The sequence below is a fragment of the Anopheles aquasalis genome, chromosome 3 (genome assembly GCF_943734665.1).
Source record: "Anopheles aquasalis chromosome 3, idAnoAquaMG_Q_19, whole genome shotgun sequence".
Classification (NCBI taxonomy): Eukaryota; Metazoa; Arthropoda; class Insecta; order Diptera; family Culicidae; genus Anopheles; species Anopheles aquasalis.
The window spans coordinates 57,788,108-57,806,048 of record NC_064878.1 but is presented as its reverse complement, the minus strand read 5'-3'; the positions used below and the strand labels follow the sequence as shown (position 1 = coordinate 57,806,048).

At 49.4% G+C, this 17,941-nt stretch overlaps 1 protein-coding gene across 2 annotated transcripts in view; it reads right to left on the bottom strand.

Annotated features, from left to right (window-relative positions):
* Positions 1-17,941, bottom strand: part of LOC126576050 (uncharacterized) — an 81,514-nt gene that overhangs the window by 33,596 nt on the left and 29,977 nt on the right. For both annotated transcript variants that reach the window (XM_050237133.1, XM_050237132.1), the window contains one exon: positions 6,042-6,073. The gene's annotated coding sequence lies outside the window, so the exon portion shown is untranslated. The remainder of the gene's footprint in view (positions 1-6,041; positions 6,074-17,941) is intronic.

Genomic DNA, 17,941 nt, shown 5'->3' with positions numbered 1-17,941 from the left:
GGACACGTCAGGAAGAAAGCTTCAAATTTATGATTGAACGAAACGATGCGCCCGGAACGTGGCGTGGCTCTGGTGACCTTTGTTTGCTTTCGTTTCTTCTCTTATTTATGTGGTGACAGGTCGACTGGGTGCACAATCTGACGCAGACGTCGCCGAGGACGTCACCGTCGTCATGGTGAACACCATTCCTGGCCGGGGGGGTCAAGGAGATTAATCAGAGTAATTCATGGCGTTGCTACGTGAAAGCAGCGATCCCTAACTCCTCTCTACGATGGGCACATTACTGAATCGCGAATCATTTCTCTTTTGCAAATCATCCAGCCTTTGAAGGAGGACTTTTTTCGATTTCCATTCGTAACATCCACGGCGAAATGGTCTGCGGAGGTATTATCGGTGGATTTCAATCCATTAACGGCGAAGTCCGTGGATTACGCTAATTGAAGGCACTAATAATGCGGCGACCGGAACATAATTCCGTCTAATCTCCCCCTTTTCGACGAGGCCTTCGATCGAGTGATCGAACAGAATCCATTTGATCCTGTAGGATCGTCACAGCCACTTCCACCGACCCCGGATCCCTGTGTTCCGCAATTGGTTCTAGGTTTATTGAAATTGACACCGCCCGGCCGCAGCTCAGCGAGTCTGTCCAGTTGCATCATGTACCGGTCCGTTGTCCGGTTCGTTTTAATCCACCCCCCGGTGACCAGTCCAGCACTGATACCGGATGCCATGTAAGACAGCCAGCTCCATTAGACCAGGTTTGTTGACGAGTCAGCATCCCGGGGCAGGATGGAATAAAGTGAAAATGTTTATTCACCTATTTACCCCCCATTGCCAATTGGCAATGGTGAGGACATCGTTAAAACCCATATGGAGTTTACGGTGTTTTGAATTGGATCATTCGATACCGGTTAGTGCATCCGTCGGATTAACGCTCGTTCCATTCCGTTCCATTCCTTCCCGTCCTGGGGATTGGATACAGATTGAAGCGGCCTTTTTTTTTTTAATGGGCGCAGAGATGACGATGAGCAGAGGACGATCCGCGTGACGTGCGAACCGGTTCCGGGACTGAGTGAATGCTAATTGATGAGGTTCAATAATGTGCACAATATTATGAGCTGAGTTAAAGTTATGAGCACACAGCACATAGAGCAGCTTTATGGCTTCCCTTTCCTAGAAGGCTTCCGCACGTGAAGCTTAGTTGTGTCGCTGGGAACAGTGTCCTTGTATGCTGTTTGTTCAATTCATGCACAACCACACATACGGGGATGTCCTCCGCTATCGTGCACCCCGGAAACAACTTTTACCATAAATCACAAGCCTCTCATGCAGGTCTCCAACTTCAACCACGAACGTGTCTCGAGCCCCTCCAAAAACCCCAACATGCAATATGACGGTAAAGACCAATAAAATGTCTATTTTGTAAGCCTTCGCCGCAGCTTACTCTTCTCATGCTGCTCCTAAACACAACAACCACTCCTCGACGATGAAGATACTTCTAGAAACTTTTCCTTGAAACTCGGAACCTCCATGATGTCCATGACGGACGCATCGGGTGTGCTACCGTCGGCCAAAAGTAGCTACCAACAGGATTGTGGTTTTAACGGGAGGCCCCAGAAGCGAGCTGTTCCGGAGTACTAGTTGTGCACCGTTTTTGGCCAAGTCTTTGGACGCATTGGATGGAAGTACGACAGCTCGTTGGCACCTCGTGGAGGCGGTGACAGCCGCACCAGGACACACCGCTCGCTGTCAAACACAACCAACCGGACCAAAACCAATCTCGGTCGACCGAGTGGGAGAAGCGGGCTCATCCCTAACCGGCCTAGTGCTGTTGCTGAACGTGAAGTGCAGCTGTCGTGGATGGATTGAGTTTTCCGTTTGCATTCCGTTCCGTACCGTACCTACCCCCGTTTTGGACCATCTGGGATCGTTTCGATGCGCCTTCCAATCGCATTCTACTGGAACTCCCTCTCTTTCTCGCTCTCTGTAGGTCTAGGGCATTATGATCCGAAAAGTGGAGCACCGATTTCGCGATGAAGTTGCGGCGACGACGACTCGCCAAGATGCAGACCCCGATGGGCCGAGCCGAGCGCTGGGAAAATCCGTTTTGTCATTTCCCGAAACCGACCGTTTCCGGGAGAGGGGGGGGGGGGGTGGGCTGGCCTGTTGGGAATCCGTTTCCTCGGGATGGAACCCTTTAATCCGCCCCTCCCGAACACTCCAGGTCCAACCAGCGTTTCGTTCGGCGTTTCTGCAACAACTGCAGATGGGCCTTGGGGGGGGGATTCACATTCATTCCCAGTGGAATAGCTGCCGCGAGCTCACAGATTTGTGAATAAGGGCCGCGAGGCAAAACGGCGATAACGGCAAACGGCGAGGCGGCGACAGAATGTGCCTCTCGTCCTCACCGACGTCGTCGTCACGGGAAATCTAACGGAAAAGTTAAAAAGCCATGAACATTTAACGAGCATTTTCCATTAACTTTTCCCACCGCACCACCAACCGGGCGGATCAGACCGTCGGCCCCCGGGGTGGTTGTTTTGTTGGCCGTGGCTCCATTAGCACCCGGTTTGGCGGTCCAACGGGGGTGGGGGGGGGGTACCGAACGGTGCATTCATGTCCATTATGGTTTCCTGTTGCTAAGTAATGATGAAATTGAATCCGCGGATTTGCGCGGAGAATGAACAATCCGTGATGTCGGCATTCGATGCAGCGGCACCACCGAGCCAGTACCGGTTGCATTCGCTGCCCATGCCAATCCGCAATCCGTGGCAACGAGGTGCATGATGATGAGGCAGTTCCTAGCGAGCACATACACAGGTGCACGCGCAATTCAATCGCTACGAGAAATATGAAAAGTTGGAGGTGAAGGAATAGCATAAGTCAATTCATCAAATCATCCAACAGAACTTCAGCGCTGGAATGGTGGATGAAACGTTGGCCGCTGCTCATCTTGATCTTGTTCGGACCGGCTGACTGACTCGCTGGCTGGCTGGCAGGTTAGTTGACTTGGTGCTGCCGATAACGGGGCCCAGGGTGTAATCTGATGTCACATTCCGTTAACACACCGCGCACCGACATCATCGTTAGCTCGATGAGCAACTGACGGGAGGTCTGTTCCGTCTGCGTCTCCTTGCACCGCGTGGTATGTGTCAGATGAAGTTGATTAGAAGCGTCGCTTCGCTCTGCAGTTGCCCCGCTACCGATGATACAAAATGGCAAAAGGGGTTGAGGGTTGCCAATTTGTGTTCCCTTTTTTTTTGTGTTGCTTCTGCCGATCCCCAGATTGTTTCATCGGCAAGAAGCCGTACCGGGCTGCTCAGGAATGCTCAGGAGGAATGTTTCACCGGCGAGCGAAAGGTTCATCCTCGCGCTTCGTTGTAGGTATGATGAATGGAGGCTGGGTGTTGTTTGGTTTTTGGGGGCGGCGGCAGCACTAACCCCTTCCCTCTGTAATACACTCCTTACCGCGTCGTTCCCGTTAGACCCAGGGCAGTCTCGCAACAAGGAATGCAACGCACGATAGAGAGCATCGCAAACGGAACAACACGGTTAAGATTGAGACCTCGCGGGGCTCGTGACCCTTTCTCGCGGGCGAGCGTTGCAGGATTGAGAGGGGGAGATATGAGATTCAATCAACACCCTCCCCTAAATCATTCCCCTTAACTCTCCCTCGCTTGATCGTGCGCGTGCGAGAGATGAAAGCAGACAAACGGTCGGACAAATCGGAGGAAACGTGTTAAGCCAACATGGAATCATAAAGCCCCCCCCACGCGCGATCGCCCCCCCCCCCCTTCACTCACATACGAGCGGGCGAAACGATCGTTAGCTTTAACTACAAGCTGGCCACCCCCATTGGTTTTTGATTGATTGATTGATGGTTAGCCATTTCATCTAATAACATTTTCTAAATACCCAATAGAGAGAGAAAGAAAGAGTTGGAGAGAGAGAGACAGAGACAGAGAGAGGGATGTTGTTCGCAACAATGAAGCGTCTGAATGGACGTCTCGTGGCATGTAAAGTGAGCCATCGCGAACTGTTTGACTTGTATTCTTCTCTGGTTTTTCAGGCTCCGGTCGAAATTCAGAGCGTCAGCCACCAACCAGGCAGCCATCGTTTCCAATTAACCGTTTCCATCACACAGGCCCATCCACTTGGCTTGATTGTACCAGGGAAGCGCCACACACCGACAAATCCCCCCCCCCCCCCCCCCCCCCCCGTTTTATCTCCGGACACACTCCGGAAGACGAAATCACAACGTCACGCGAGGGCGGAGTCGATTATCGCGAAAAATGAAAAGATGGCATTTGATTGAAGGCCAGCACAGCCGGAGAGGGCAAGAGTGGCCTCACATTACACTCCCTTCTTTTTTTTTTTTTTTTGTTGGCCCTATTTAACGGTGGAAACGAGGTTGAAGGAGCAACGGGCACAGCATCCAGCCTTTCCCATTGAACATTGGAGCGACAGAGTCACGCGTGTGGCTTCTTGTCCCGATCCGTCCTCGTTCGCGATCACGTCGAGCGAATCGAATCGGTAAACATGAAACGTGCCGCTTGGGTACACGCGTACGCTATGCAATATTCAAATTCTAATTCCATGGAAGCTCCTTCCACTCCGGATACGCACGAGAGATCGATTCCCCGATGCCCGATGTTATCCTTTCAACGTGGGACGTAATAGCACGAGGAGGTGAGGAGAGGAGATGAGGCGGTCTTGGAATTCATGCAAATCACCCGTATAATGCCTCCGTATAACTCGCACTGGGTCAGAGGTTTTCGAGGCAAAGAGGAAGAGGGGGGGGGAGAGAGAGCGAACAACGAGTTGAGGGAGGAATAAATTGGAGCAAATTGATGCGTTCGCATCAGCGATAGAGTGGCCGCTGGGAGGGTGCGTTTGCTTTCTTTACGGTTGGACCATGATCTTGGAAGGTCCCCGGACTGCCTGCTGCTGCTGCTGCTGCCCCAGGTAGATCTTTTATTGGTGGTGATGGTGGCGGCCGTGTGGTCGCTGACGGTGATTGACTGATTGGAGGGCGCCACTGATTTACGATAAGTAATCGCCTTTCGCACAATCGCAAACCAGAGCAACCGACATTGGGAACCGCACGTTTGGCTTTTCCGGGGGTCCCGTAGACCGATACCGATTCGACAACAGGCCAATGATCAATGGCGGTTGTGGTTGCGGTTTACGGAACTACGTTTCAATTGAAATTGTGGTTCTAGATCTGGAAAATCTATTACCCGAGAAGCTATGCTTCAAAACACTACTATTTCATCAATATTCTGCAGCATCAACAGTCGTCACTGCTTCAATGGAAAGGCATCTCCAGTCCAGTCTGCCGGAAGGTATGTTTTATATGAAATTCCATTTTGAAATAATACACAGTTCTGAATATCCGCCTCCCCCCCCCCCCCCCCCCAGTTCTGAACTGGACGAGCACCAGGGCATTATATTGATTCCACTGTCATGCACAAACACTGTGCACAGAATCGCGCTCGCTTGAATGGATTTCATAAAAAATGAAAACCGATCAAAACCCTCCCCACACGACGTATTGAATCGTACCTTTCACGTGTTGTCCATGGTCATAAGCATAAAAGGAGACTCACAGGGCAGAGGGCCTTTATGCAAATCAAAAGCAAGCACCACAGCACGGTAACAACGGTATATACAAAAAAAGTTCGAAACACAATGAGAAGCAGATTATCTTGCAGATTCCATCGCAAGCAGAGGCATCGCATGCCCAGCATCAAGGTGTCAATGCCAGATGAGAGGTAAGTTCCGGGTTTGGCACAGATGATGACGCAAAACCGAACCGAGAACCAGACCGGTAATGCAACTCGCAACGCAATACGCATTCAGAGAAGTGTACGGATAGGTGTACGGTGCGGTTGGTGAAATGAGGTAATGTTGGTTGCAGAACCTATAGATGCAGACTCCAGGAACTGACAGCTCGGTTATAGAGGAAGAGAGCATCCACTAGGATATTCTTACTTCTGAATTCTGCTGTTAATAATTTGTTTCTTTGTAAAATTTCTTACCGATTTTCCGGTCGTTTTGAGCAGTCGAAGGTCTGTAAAGAGATGAAGAGAGATTTAATAATTAATTACCCTTGTAACTTTAGTAAACCTTTAGTTAAGTCCCAGATTTTTACGGTAAAAATGTACGGGATAAATCAAAGTTTGTATCGTTTTGTTCGCTGGAAAAAGCATGTACCCTTTCTCTGCCACAAAGTTAAAAAATCAATCGAATGGACGCGACCTAAGCCAACCTGTGCTGTCTGGTCCATATTTGCATAAATATAGCACGGTACCGTCGTAACGCACCACGTCTGATGGTGACTCCTCTCGATTCCTGGCACCGGATGATGACAATGTCTGGTGACACACCTCCTACAATGTACGGTGTGATTGTGTTCCCTCTGCGATTCGCTCGCTATCGGATGTCAATATAGCGGTAAACGGAGGACTGACACCGATTCAAAACGCCTCGTACACCTCCGTTTCAGACCGGCGACAGTCAGTCCGTGTAATCCGCGGCAGGTCAAAGATGGTGTAGAGTACTGACGGGCGAACACAACGCACGGAGGGGGGGCCGTGAAAGAGCTGCTTTCAAGTCAGTTTATGTAAAAAGGAATAATAAATTATGAGTAGCTGCTAAAGAGATTGTCCCTAAATTCTGCCGCCACACAGCTCACCAGGCACGTCTGCACGCAGATCCGTTTGACTTGTGTCGCCGCACAAGCGCAGCGATTTCAGCGAATTCCATCAAGTGCGTCGCGGCAAAATATAATCACGCAGGTAAGGTGCTGCTACTGCCGCCACCAGGTGAATGCGAGCGCTCGGCTCAGCCACACATGCGACACATATTTATGCAAAATATGGCGCGTATAGAAATGGTGATTTGCATACATTTCACACCTGCTTGCACGCGAAACAGGGGGTCGGTGCGACAGTCTGTGTTTCTCTCCTTTCGTTTCTTTTTGGCCCGTTTCTGTTCCACCCGAGATTGTCAATGGTGAGGTCAGACAGGGCAACAAATTGTTGCGATAACAAATAACACCCTTGGTGTGAGCGATGCGATACAGTAGCAGTAGAGTTATCTGGTGACCTAGTTCGTTTCGGTGATTAATCAACCGTCCATGTTCGGACAACTTAATCACAATTCGTTGTAAAATCTTCTGATGCTCTGAACCGAACCGACAAACAGGCCGCCATTGCGGTGGACAAATAAATTAATGAAAAACAACTTGGCTGGCTGCTAGCGCCCCTTTTTGTGTGTGCCAAGGCTAATGGGCGAAGAAGGGCCATAGGATGCTGCCCATTTCCATGCTAACGATCGTGAAATGCCATTAAACGGTCTTTGGCTCTTCCGCAGTCGGTGTCGTGGTGGTAGCTCGAAGTGAGACGTTCCGGTGGCCAGACGGTGGCACTTTGACACTTCAAAAACGGACGCGCGCAATGGTCTCGATGCGCATGCATCTCCCCTCGCCCCCCGTTGGTTTGTCCGTTCCAGATGAAGTGTTTGCATAACCGTCGCCCCCTTCATCACCCACCCGTTTCGCTTTGCGACTATGTAAATCCGGAAGAAGTTCGTGCTCTGGTCGTACCGTGGTCGCGGTCTCAAGCACCCGGGTGGTTATCTTGGAGGTCTCTCGTCTTAGTACTCGTCGCTAACACTCTACGTCCGTCTCGCCCAACGACGACCCCGTGTGCAAATGCGTGGCGGTTAATGAGCTGTAAATGGTTCTTGTTTTAAGTCGAGTGTGCTGAGTGGCCACGAAGGACGTGTGTGGATGTGACCACCGCGCCAGAGTTTCCATTTGGCGTTTTGGTGATGTAGCACCAGCAACAGGAAACCTCGACCAATTAAGTGGCCGACGATGACGACGACGACGAATAGTACTCGACAGTAGCTCGCTGTAACAGTTGTGTGGTTGTGTGTTCCGGTTAAATGGGATAACCGGTGCCAGGCGCGGCTAACGATTCGACACTTTCGACGCTTAGGACCCTGACCGAGAAGGGCGCCTCTCGAGGGCGAAGCGGCATTTACCTTTGGCAGCAGCAGCAGCATTCGTGGCGTGACTCCACGGTAGCCAAGTGTGTTGGAGATGTTTGAAAGCTCTTCACTGGCCTCGCGAAGATGCACATCGCGTGCCACTTGATGTGTTCTAGCTTGTGAAGTGCTTCCGGTAAAGCGGAATCTAATGTGCATTTGTGACTGCAAGCTTTAAACATTTAATAAAAAATGTTCTTGTTAGCTTTTAAGATTTTTTTTTACTAACATGCCACTGTTCCTATCCAGCAGGAACAATGTAGTCCAACCTGCCATGTATGTTGTAGGCGAGCTAACACGCACCATCTACGAACCTCATCGAATCCGATCTCCGCCGCGGCTCTGGAGGATTAACAGATTTGCGTCAATATTTGTTGACGATGTAGACGAGCGCACGTTATCTGTTGTCGGCCTTACGCTTTCCAGTGGAGCGGATCGTACCGGTACGGCCAGTGCCATCGAGAATGATGGTAGCACTGCCGGTGCCAGCTAACATGTACCCAACCCAACGATGGCCATATTGTGTGCAGTGCTGCTTGGCGTTTGGTGATGTTCCGTATCTAACCCTTTGTTGAACATGCTTCAGGCACTTTAGTACATTTTTATTTATATCGTCACCGCGTGTGATGGGCCTTTATTTGAAATCAAAGGGAAAAACATAAGAGTGGCAATCTATCGCCCAAACCAATATTCTACTTCACCGCTTACAGAACGATGGAGTGCTCTGACAAATTATAAAAAAAAGTGTGTCAACCGAGAATGTCACCATCAACAGTAGAAAACTCTATATTCCGTGTTATTTGTTATGTTCTTTCTAGATTCATGGAGATGAAAAACAGTCTCAATATGGTTTTGTCGATTTCCAAAAAATAAAGCATGAAAACTACTATGTGCTAACCGATATGAAAATTCAAACACATAATCTGGGCACTCGAGCCAGGTAGCCCCGTCGAGATTTCAAAAAAAATGTTGATACTTTTATTAAATAATGTGAAATTAGTTTTTAGATAATATCATGGAAACCATAACTTTTCCATCAAAATTTTCGATTTTTGGATTTGAAAACCAAGAAAAACTCGATGGGGCTACGTGGATAAACTTATAATCCAACAAAAAAATACTGATTTTTATATTTACAAATAAGTACTCGTAAGTCGAGTACGAGGCTACGATGGGCACCGGAAAAAAGTACCTTATCGAAAACACGTCTTCCCAAATTTGATGCCAAGGATGTAGTTTTTCGTAAATCTTCTCCATAATAGAACCAAATATTCTTGAAAAGTTATAGTTCAATATGATATTCACTTGGAAAAATTAAGTTGAATAGTTTCTTTGTTAAAAATCGTCAAAAAGAGCCACTTTTGGTCAAAATCAAAAGACTTAAGCGACGAACCCGGTTTGATAATAATGTGATCACTTTTGCAACTTCAAAACATGCTGCCAAAAATTGATAAATTAGAAATATAATTGCTAGATTGAGATTATAAAAATATATGAAAAAAAAGTGAGAACGTAATCCGATGTTTACCTACTATTAATGCACGGATTCAAACATCTTTTATCTCAAAACTGATTCAAATCGATGCAAATTTCGATAAAATACACCTTTTCAAAGAAGGAAATTGCAAACCAACCAATGCAATCAAATACCAATCCAAGGACCATAAACGAATGCAATGAACCTTGTCTAAGCAATGGCCGTGCGTCACAAAAAAGCACAAAAGCGCTATGACGATGGGTTATCGCTTGTCTAGCCACGACGATAGCCAAACTGAACCAAATGCCCACCACACACCCACCCACTGAACGGTTCTGTGCTTGAGCATTAGGTCGAACACGTCGTCACCGGCTCATATCGTCATCCGCATCCGCTTCTCGCGAGGGAAAACTCGACTTGTTTCGCTCACTGCGTGTTCCCACAGCCACGCGCGGCGCAAGGCGTGAGATGCTGGATGATGTTCCGCGAAAAGAAAAAAAAACGATAAAAAGCTTGAAAAGGGGGGAGGGCGGAATAAAAATATCATCAAACACCAGAGACACACACATCTCACCTAACACGTGTCGGCGCTGATGCGTCGTTACCATAGAAGTACCCAAGGAGGAGGGGGGGGGGGGGGCGTCGCACCGCCCAAGATAACAACACACGCACACCGCCCTCTCCCCTTCCCCTTTTCCATCCCTTGTGTGTTGTGTTGTGGAATTGGAAGGTGATGAAAGTCACCCGCAGACGCATCTGTATCTGTCTGCATCTTTCGGATCTAGGGATGTGCCCATGTGCGTCACCGCCAGCGCGGTGGCTTGGGGCGCTGACGATGTATGTACGTGACAAGCGGCCGCGCGAGTGAGCTTTTCTCACGATAAACCACCCCCACTCCTCAGCCACGTGTTTATGGCGCAATAACTTACTCGCTAACAAGACCTCGCCACTCTCCTTCTCTTCGGCCAAAAAGGGCGTGTGAGGTGTTGAGCCCTTCAGCCCGGAGCCACCACATTCCTCATCACTTCTGAGTCAATCCAAGATTCGAGATTCGAGATGCGAGATGTGTGGTGAAAAAGAAATCTTCTCGGATCTAACCGGCCGGCCTGAGTACCTGGCCATATCCTCAATCTTATCCACGCAACCGAACAAGAGAGTAAGGAGGAGGAGGAGGACGAGGTGAGATAAAGAGAGTAAAAAGAGAAATAATAAAACTCAGAAGATGGAGCCAACCGACCGTCCGAATCCCAAGATCTCGATGATGATCGCTGGAAGTTTGTTTAAGCTGATTATGTGTGGCGCACCCTTCGGCCCTTTATGGGGAAGGTGGTTGGCACTCGGAAGGGATAACGAGAGGGGGGTAGAAGGGCCCCGCGAGTTACCCTGCGCTGTCCAAACAACTGATTGACTGACTGACTGACTGACTGACTGACTGACTGGCGAGTGCATGCTCGCACACATGCGACCTCTAACCATCCCCTTCACCGGCGGGGGGGCGGCAATGCAAGAGAAATGGCTGGCCACTAGCGGAGTGGCAATCGGGGGTCTGACATTGATATAAAATTATAGCCGGTCTCGACAGCACACCCACCAATCAAGCTACTACTGCTCTCAGACTCCACGCGACGAAACATGATTGAAAAAAAGGGGATGAAAATGTTTTATGTCAACTGCATGCATCCCTCTTCTCACTGTGACCGTGTTACCAGTAGGTCAGTAGTGGATGAATAGGAAGCTGGTTTGATCAACGTAGAACCGTGCATCATGCACTTCATGTCTCGGCTCGAAAAAATGGCGGCGTTATTATGGGAACGTTAACGCACCGGCAAACTCCCCATCAATCCCCAGCTGTACCGACGACCGGCCGCTAGAACGGACATCGAATCCGGGTCAATCCGATCCGATCCGATCCGATGATGGAGATCCGCCGGACCACCACTAATGGCGGTCAATTTGTTCCTGTAACTCGGCGGTCCATGCGGTTACGCCGTTTCGTCATCTCGAATCGGCAAAATACCGTAGGATAAGGGGGCAAAAACGCTCCGGCCAAAGAACGTGCGGTCTGTGGCACGATCTGTGGTCAGCCAGTGGACAGCGCGAACTGAAATGCGGAATCTGGAATGGCATTCTCGGCGCTGCGTGCTGCGTGCGAAGCCGTACAACAACAGTAAACGCCAAATGCTCTCATTCTCTGTATCAAGAGGGGTGGTTGGGAGGTGATTTTTCATGTTTGTCTCCACGCTGCACGCTCCTTCGCACGGTCTCTCCGGTGCACGGGCATGCAGATGATTTGTTGCAGCAGCAGTATTACCATTCAATTGGGTCAGCGTGGAACCAGAACTTACGGCATTTACGGTGGTTGCGTCACGCAGCGAAGCTTTCCATCACCTCCTCCTCCCTCTTCTGGGACATTCTGTCTTCATTTTGCTATCCCCGGAACAGCAGCAGCAGCATCAGCTTGATTGTGTCTGTGCTGGCTGGTGGAATGATTATTAACTGCACGATGATTGGCCACCAGAAGCGGAATGGAGTGGAGCGAAGCACAACAGACAGATCGGTTATCTCAATCCTTCCTCAAACCATCCGGACGGACGGACGAGTCTTCTGTTGACACTTTAATCATTCACACTGTTCCGGGGGGAGTTCAGACTGTCCGCAGATCCCCAATTATCACATTTATCAACACTTCACTCGGAAGTTTTGAAGGAATAATTGAAAACATTTCCCTCGAAATGAAAAATGTCCGCCTGAGCCAGCGTAACGCAACGTAAAGCGACGGAACGGCATGTCCTATGTGTGTCACCGAGGCGGATGTCACGCTGCCGCTTTCCCCTACCTCCCCGGAAGCGATGGTTGGTGGCGTGCGTTCCTCAGCACACAATTATGCGCGTGGTTCGAGCTTCCCTCGAAAATTGAAAGAGCACGCGAAATATGACGCTTCAGTGACCGGGCGTCATTATCATGTCCGCGTCCGGGCGGGCACCGTGGAACCGTGCGCGAGCAACCAAGATGACAGTGACGACGACAACAACGACGACGATGATGGAACGTGTTGGAGGTGTCCATTGCCGCCACCACCACCACCGCGTGCTGGAGAGCGCATCCCGGTTGGTAACCCACATTCGCTGTCACCGTGAACCTCTCCAAACTTTTGCACCCCCCGACAATTGTAACGTCCATCACGGAAGGGTGTGTGCGGGTGCGCCCAAGAATCTCGCTGATGGAGCTTCTTTCCCCCTTGTTTTGCAGCACAATGTAAGCACATTTTTCTTCAAACTTTCTCCCCGAGCTGGAAGCGAGATTTCAATGTATTTTTTCGTCTTTTTTTTGGGAACGAAGAAGCGTTTTATTAAGAAACAATTTTTGGCCACAATCGCCTGCAATTCGACACCGAACCATAAGTTGTAGGAGGAATTGCGTTGTGCATCACAAAAGGGAAGTGATTAGGGCGAGACTTGTGCCTTTCCTAACTCGATCTCGGCTTATCAAACGGTAATTGATTGAATTGATTGAAATGCTGCTCCCGATACAATAGATCCAGGGCTTAAATCGATGATACGCTGCTCCGGGGATTGAAGAATTCACTGATCAGCGATGATCATCACCAACATAGTTCACATCATCACACCATCCAGTAACTCCTTTGAAAGATCGATCGTTCGAACAAAGAAAACCGAACCGAAGCGCGAGGTCAAAGAAAAGCGTTCAAACCGCCCACTCGCCAGTCGCACAGCAACGCAACCTCCACCAAGTGTGACAATGAAAAGTGAAATCAGTTCAATGGACGACGACGACGACGGTGAAGGCGCTACGATCTACGCTACGACTCCCCGCCTCACTACGTCACCGGGGAAAACGATGGATGGAAGGGAGGAAAACGACGAGAGGGAGTGGCGCGCGAACAAAGAAAGTAAGGTGAACGACAACAATGGCCGAGGCGTCACCGTCGTCGGAATGTGCGATCTTTCATGACCGCGTGGTGCCGGTGCCAATGATGATCATGATTATGTTGATTATGATGCTTAGCAGGCTGCAAGATCGAAGACATCGATCTGCCGGGCGGACCTCGCGAGATCGCAATCTATGATCTCGTTTTTGGCGTTGGCGTGGCGCACAGTCCCAGTTCCAGGTGTTCCTTTTCTCAAACGTGCCACAGGGCAAAAGAGATGAAGAGAGATGGAGAGAGAGAGAGAGAGAGAGCGATGGAAAGCGATAAAGCGAATGAAAACGAATCACTTTGGCATGCGAACTGGGCGGACGGCGCGACGTTCTTGATCGTAAATGCCGATCGCTTATCGATCGATCGTAGAGTGCAGAGCAGAGCGGACGCGTAAAACGCAAACCATTAACTTGGTTTGTTCAATTAAGTATCACGCCACGTTTGCCGACAGAACAGGCGGTTCGATTCTGGTTCGATGGAAATCATTTGATAACGTTCGATGCTTCTACGGATGCTGGTGCTGATGCTGATGGTGATGGTGCTCGTATCTGTCCCCTCCTAAATGGTGATGAGAGCGAACGCAGATTCGTGGCCACACCACAATTCATCCTAATGGTTTGGCCAATCGGGAAGCTACTTAAGATTACGTTTTACTGATGATGCTGGTCCGGAACGGCGTCTCGGACTCAGCACGGATTATCACACCATCACCATCATCATCATCAGGAACAGCAGCAGCAGCATCACCAACGTCGCTATCGCTGTCGGTGCGTTTGATAAATGTGATTTCCAGCTATCGAGCGTCGGGCGTCTAGGGACCAGGAGCGACTGACGACGAAAGGACTGGAGCGCCTTCCTGGCGCACTAATGATAACATAATTGGAGCTCCATTATCGATAGCATCTTCACCGTCGTGGTGCTACACCCGAGAAGGAGAGAGAGAGAGAGAGAGAGAGAGAGGTAGAGAAGGCACACAATTAGCGTGTCAAAATGCAATACGTGACCAGCTGTCGTCCAAGAAACTCGTACGTGAATCTCTCCTGGGCGACGCGCTCATCGAATCGATATTACATCGGATCGTGATTTATTGAGCATTTTATGGTGGGGCTTATGTGGATAAAATAGAAGCTTAATTTATTTTCATGCTCAGTATTAATGTAGACGATTAGAGAAGGATTTTTCCAAACGATTTCATTTAATTAAATCATCATCCAGGCTATCCATTTCGATATTAATTCTCTCTCCCATTCTCACTGCAATCCTGCAACTTCTTGGCGCCTTTGAGGCGGTGGAAATGGAAAACAAAAAAAAAACAGGCAAATCAAAGTTCGTTCCTCTTTCCGTTCGGACGGAGCACAATTGTTTCATTAAAGCTTCTCGGGAGTTCTACTACGAGGCGGCCCTTTGGCAGCACAAAGGCAGAATGGGCGAAAAAGTGAAAACCATGGCGGCGCCTTGCCAATCCTTGTGGCCACACCGTTTTTCTTTGATGCCGAGACGCAGATAGTATGCATCTATAGCTGTAGCAGCAGCAGCAGCAGCAGCAGCAGCAGCAACAGCAGCAGATGCAGCTCGTTGTCTAGGAGAAGCACCCCTGCGACACCAGGCGTAAAAACCCGTTCGACGAGGCCGCAATGGCAGGCGGGAGTAATTTCTGAGTTTGACCCTTTTGGCTGGGGACTGATACGGGCAGCGAGGGCAAGGGCTCGTGTGCGGATCCACGGATCCGCTTATCTGGATGCGCAATCGCGAAGCGCCGGCCGCGGAGCGTCAAACACAAACAACGTTCCTCGCTGGGATACGATGCTTGCAGCTCGCTCGCTCGGAGAAGGTGCAGCCGGGACGCGGGCGACGATTGATTAATGATTTCAATTCCCATCGCCCCATGGCCAGGCGGCGGCATTGGATGGACGAACGGTCATCGCAGGGGAACACACAACCGCGTAGTTAGCACCCGCGCGATGGTGGACCGATGGGCCGGGGCTGCGCTTCCGAGATCCGAGATCGAATCAGTGTCGGTAACCACTTTGACTCCCGTGAACCAACCAACCCAGCCCAGGCCCATTGTGTGTTCGAACCGGCGGCCAATTGGGTAAGGATTTCTCGGGGGGTTTCTCGCATCTCGGATCCTCAGATCAGCGGCGCCCCACCCATCGAGGCCGATTGAAGCGAGCGGCATTTTCTGCAAGGTCCCTTTCCACCTTCCACTCTCCTCCGTTACAGCTGAGGGCACAGCAACGGACAAGTGTCAAATAGCCCGGGAGGTGGTGGATGGCATTTTCCTAAAGTGGTCCGAACGGGCGCCTTTGTCGTTCGCCTGTTGTCGTCGTCGTCAAAGAGCGAAAGAGCATCGATGATAATAAGCGGCTACAGCAGTCTGTGATCCGTTTTTCATGACGCGTTGGCTCCATTTCACGGCTGGAACTGGAGCACGGACGCAGCGGTGACGCCAGGCTAGATGCAGGATAGTGTCCGGGCATCAGGGCATCATGGCATTGAGGGCCAAGGAATCGAGTTTAAAGTTTACTTTAGATAACACTATTCTGAGTACACTTGAAGCTGTTATTTGGTCTTTAAAGAAGCTGCAATCGCAGTCAGTTCAGTTAGATTCGGAATGAGAAATGAATCCAATAGTATTCCCCCACAAGATATCAGAATGGGTCACAAATAAAGAGCACGTTTCGACACTTCAAAGCATTCACAGCACCGGCTTTACACCAAAATCAAAGGCTTCTTGCATGCATTTGCAATTCTGTAGCTCCATAGAACGTCGAGAGAGAATTCCTTTCCCCCTTTACCGCTCTTTACGATGTCCCAGATGTACAAGAGCATAAGCATAAGAAAGGTCCCAAGGATTCATCATTCATTATTTAATCCCGATTTGTACCGTTTACATTTCCACAAATCCTTTCATAACAGAATCTCTCTGTGAACTTTCGCTCCACATGTTCGACGAAGGGTTTCCCGTTGTGATAACTGGGCAGAATATCGGCAGCACATCGGCATCAACCTCATCATCATCATCATGCCAGAGAAGATGGACAGGACACTGGCACACTCGAGAAAGGAGCTAGCCTTTTGCCGGCCTGGCACCAATCAGAGAAGAGCGAGCGAGGGAGAGAGAATGTTCTGTAGTGATCCTTCGAAAAAGGTATCCCCGGTATGCTCTCTTCACCATTCTTACCTTTCCCGGGAACTTCTTTCAAGTGTTTGAACGTGCCCGTTTTCCGAGGTGAGTGCAGATTCTGTGCTAAGTGGAAACTCTTGTATTTTGCCCCTCATTCGGCTTCGCTTTCATCCAAAAACCACTCCGGAACACTAATCCGGCAGAAATGGTCCGGAGCAATAAGTTTAATATTTCAACATTCTCTCAAGAATCACATAAGCTCGTAACTTTTGTAATATTTGCATTTAGATTGTGCCCGTGGACGATTTCCGCTGGGGGTTTCGAAGAGGTGTGAATCCTCGCCTCGCCTTGTGGCTGACCACCATTCTCTGGTAGCGATGCGACATACTACAACCCCGCCCTGCCCTGCCGTTGTGGATGAAGGAAAGTAATTTAAAAAGTTCCCTATCATGTCATCCTTACAGGCCGGATTATGTCAATGTCTTCGCACCACTTCGTATCCCTGGTAACGGGGACTGTTTCTTTTTACGATTCTGACTCCCTGAAGCCCACTCGTGGTACGAACCTCCTGCTGCTACCAAGGGCGTAGAAGAATGAGGACGAAGAAAAAAAAGTTTCGAAACAACTATGAATAATAATCATCAGCACCTTTGAGTGCAAACGATGTTTAGTAACTTTGCAGCACTTGTATTTTTTTGTAATGCAATCGTTACTCTTAGCCACGCTTTAGCGCGGAATCGCACAGGAAGCATTTTTTTCTCTCATCTTGTTCGGTTTGTGATGCAGTTCAGCAAGCGGCTCGGCTGACCTGGCATGTTCTTTCAGCATGTTCAGTGGAGCGAGAGGCTGCTAATTGATTTGTGGAGCACCCACTACTGGCGGGTACTGGCGCCATCTGGCGCAGCACAAAAGTGAGCTAATTAATAGGGGAATTGATTCAATTTACTTTCCTCCCTAATTTCATTAAGGACACGCTGGTTTGCTGGCACTGGACGGCTTTGCTGCAGCAGCAGCTACTAGCTAGTATAGTCATCTTCCTAAGGCCAATGTTTTGTTGCCAATGGCCGGCCAATATAGCGTCTATGTGGTCCAATTAGTAAAATGTGGAGCAAAAAGGACCAGAGAGAGAGAGGCAGACAGAAGGGAGCAATGTTGCTAGTAGTGCAAGAAGTGCTTTCGCATCTCCACAAGCGCCGCTTATTCCAGATACAAATGAATTACGGCGAAGAAAAATGATTTAACTCTCTTTCACCTCCACGACATGACAAACGTCGTTTTAGATTGCTCCTCTTCATCCTCCTCTCTTGACACCATCATAACTGCACAAACGAATCCCATTCGG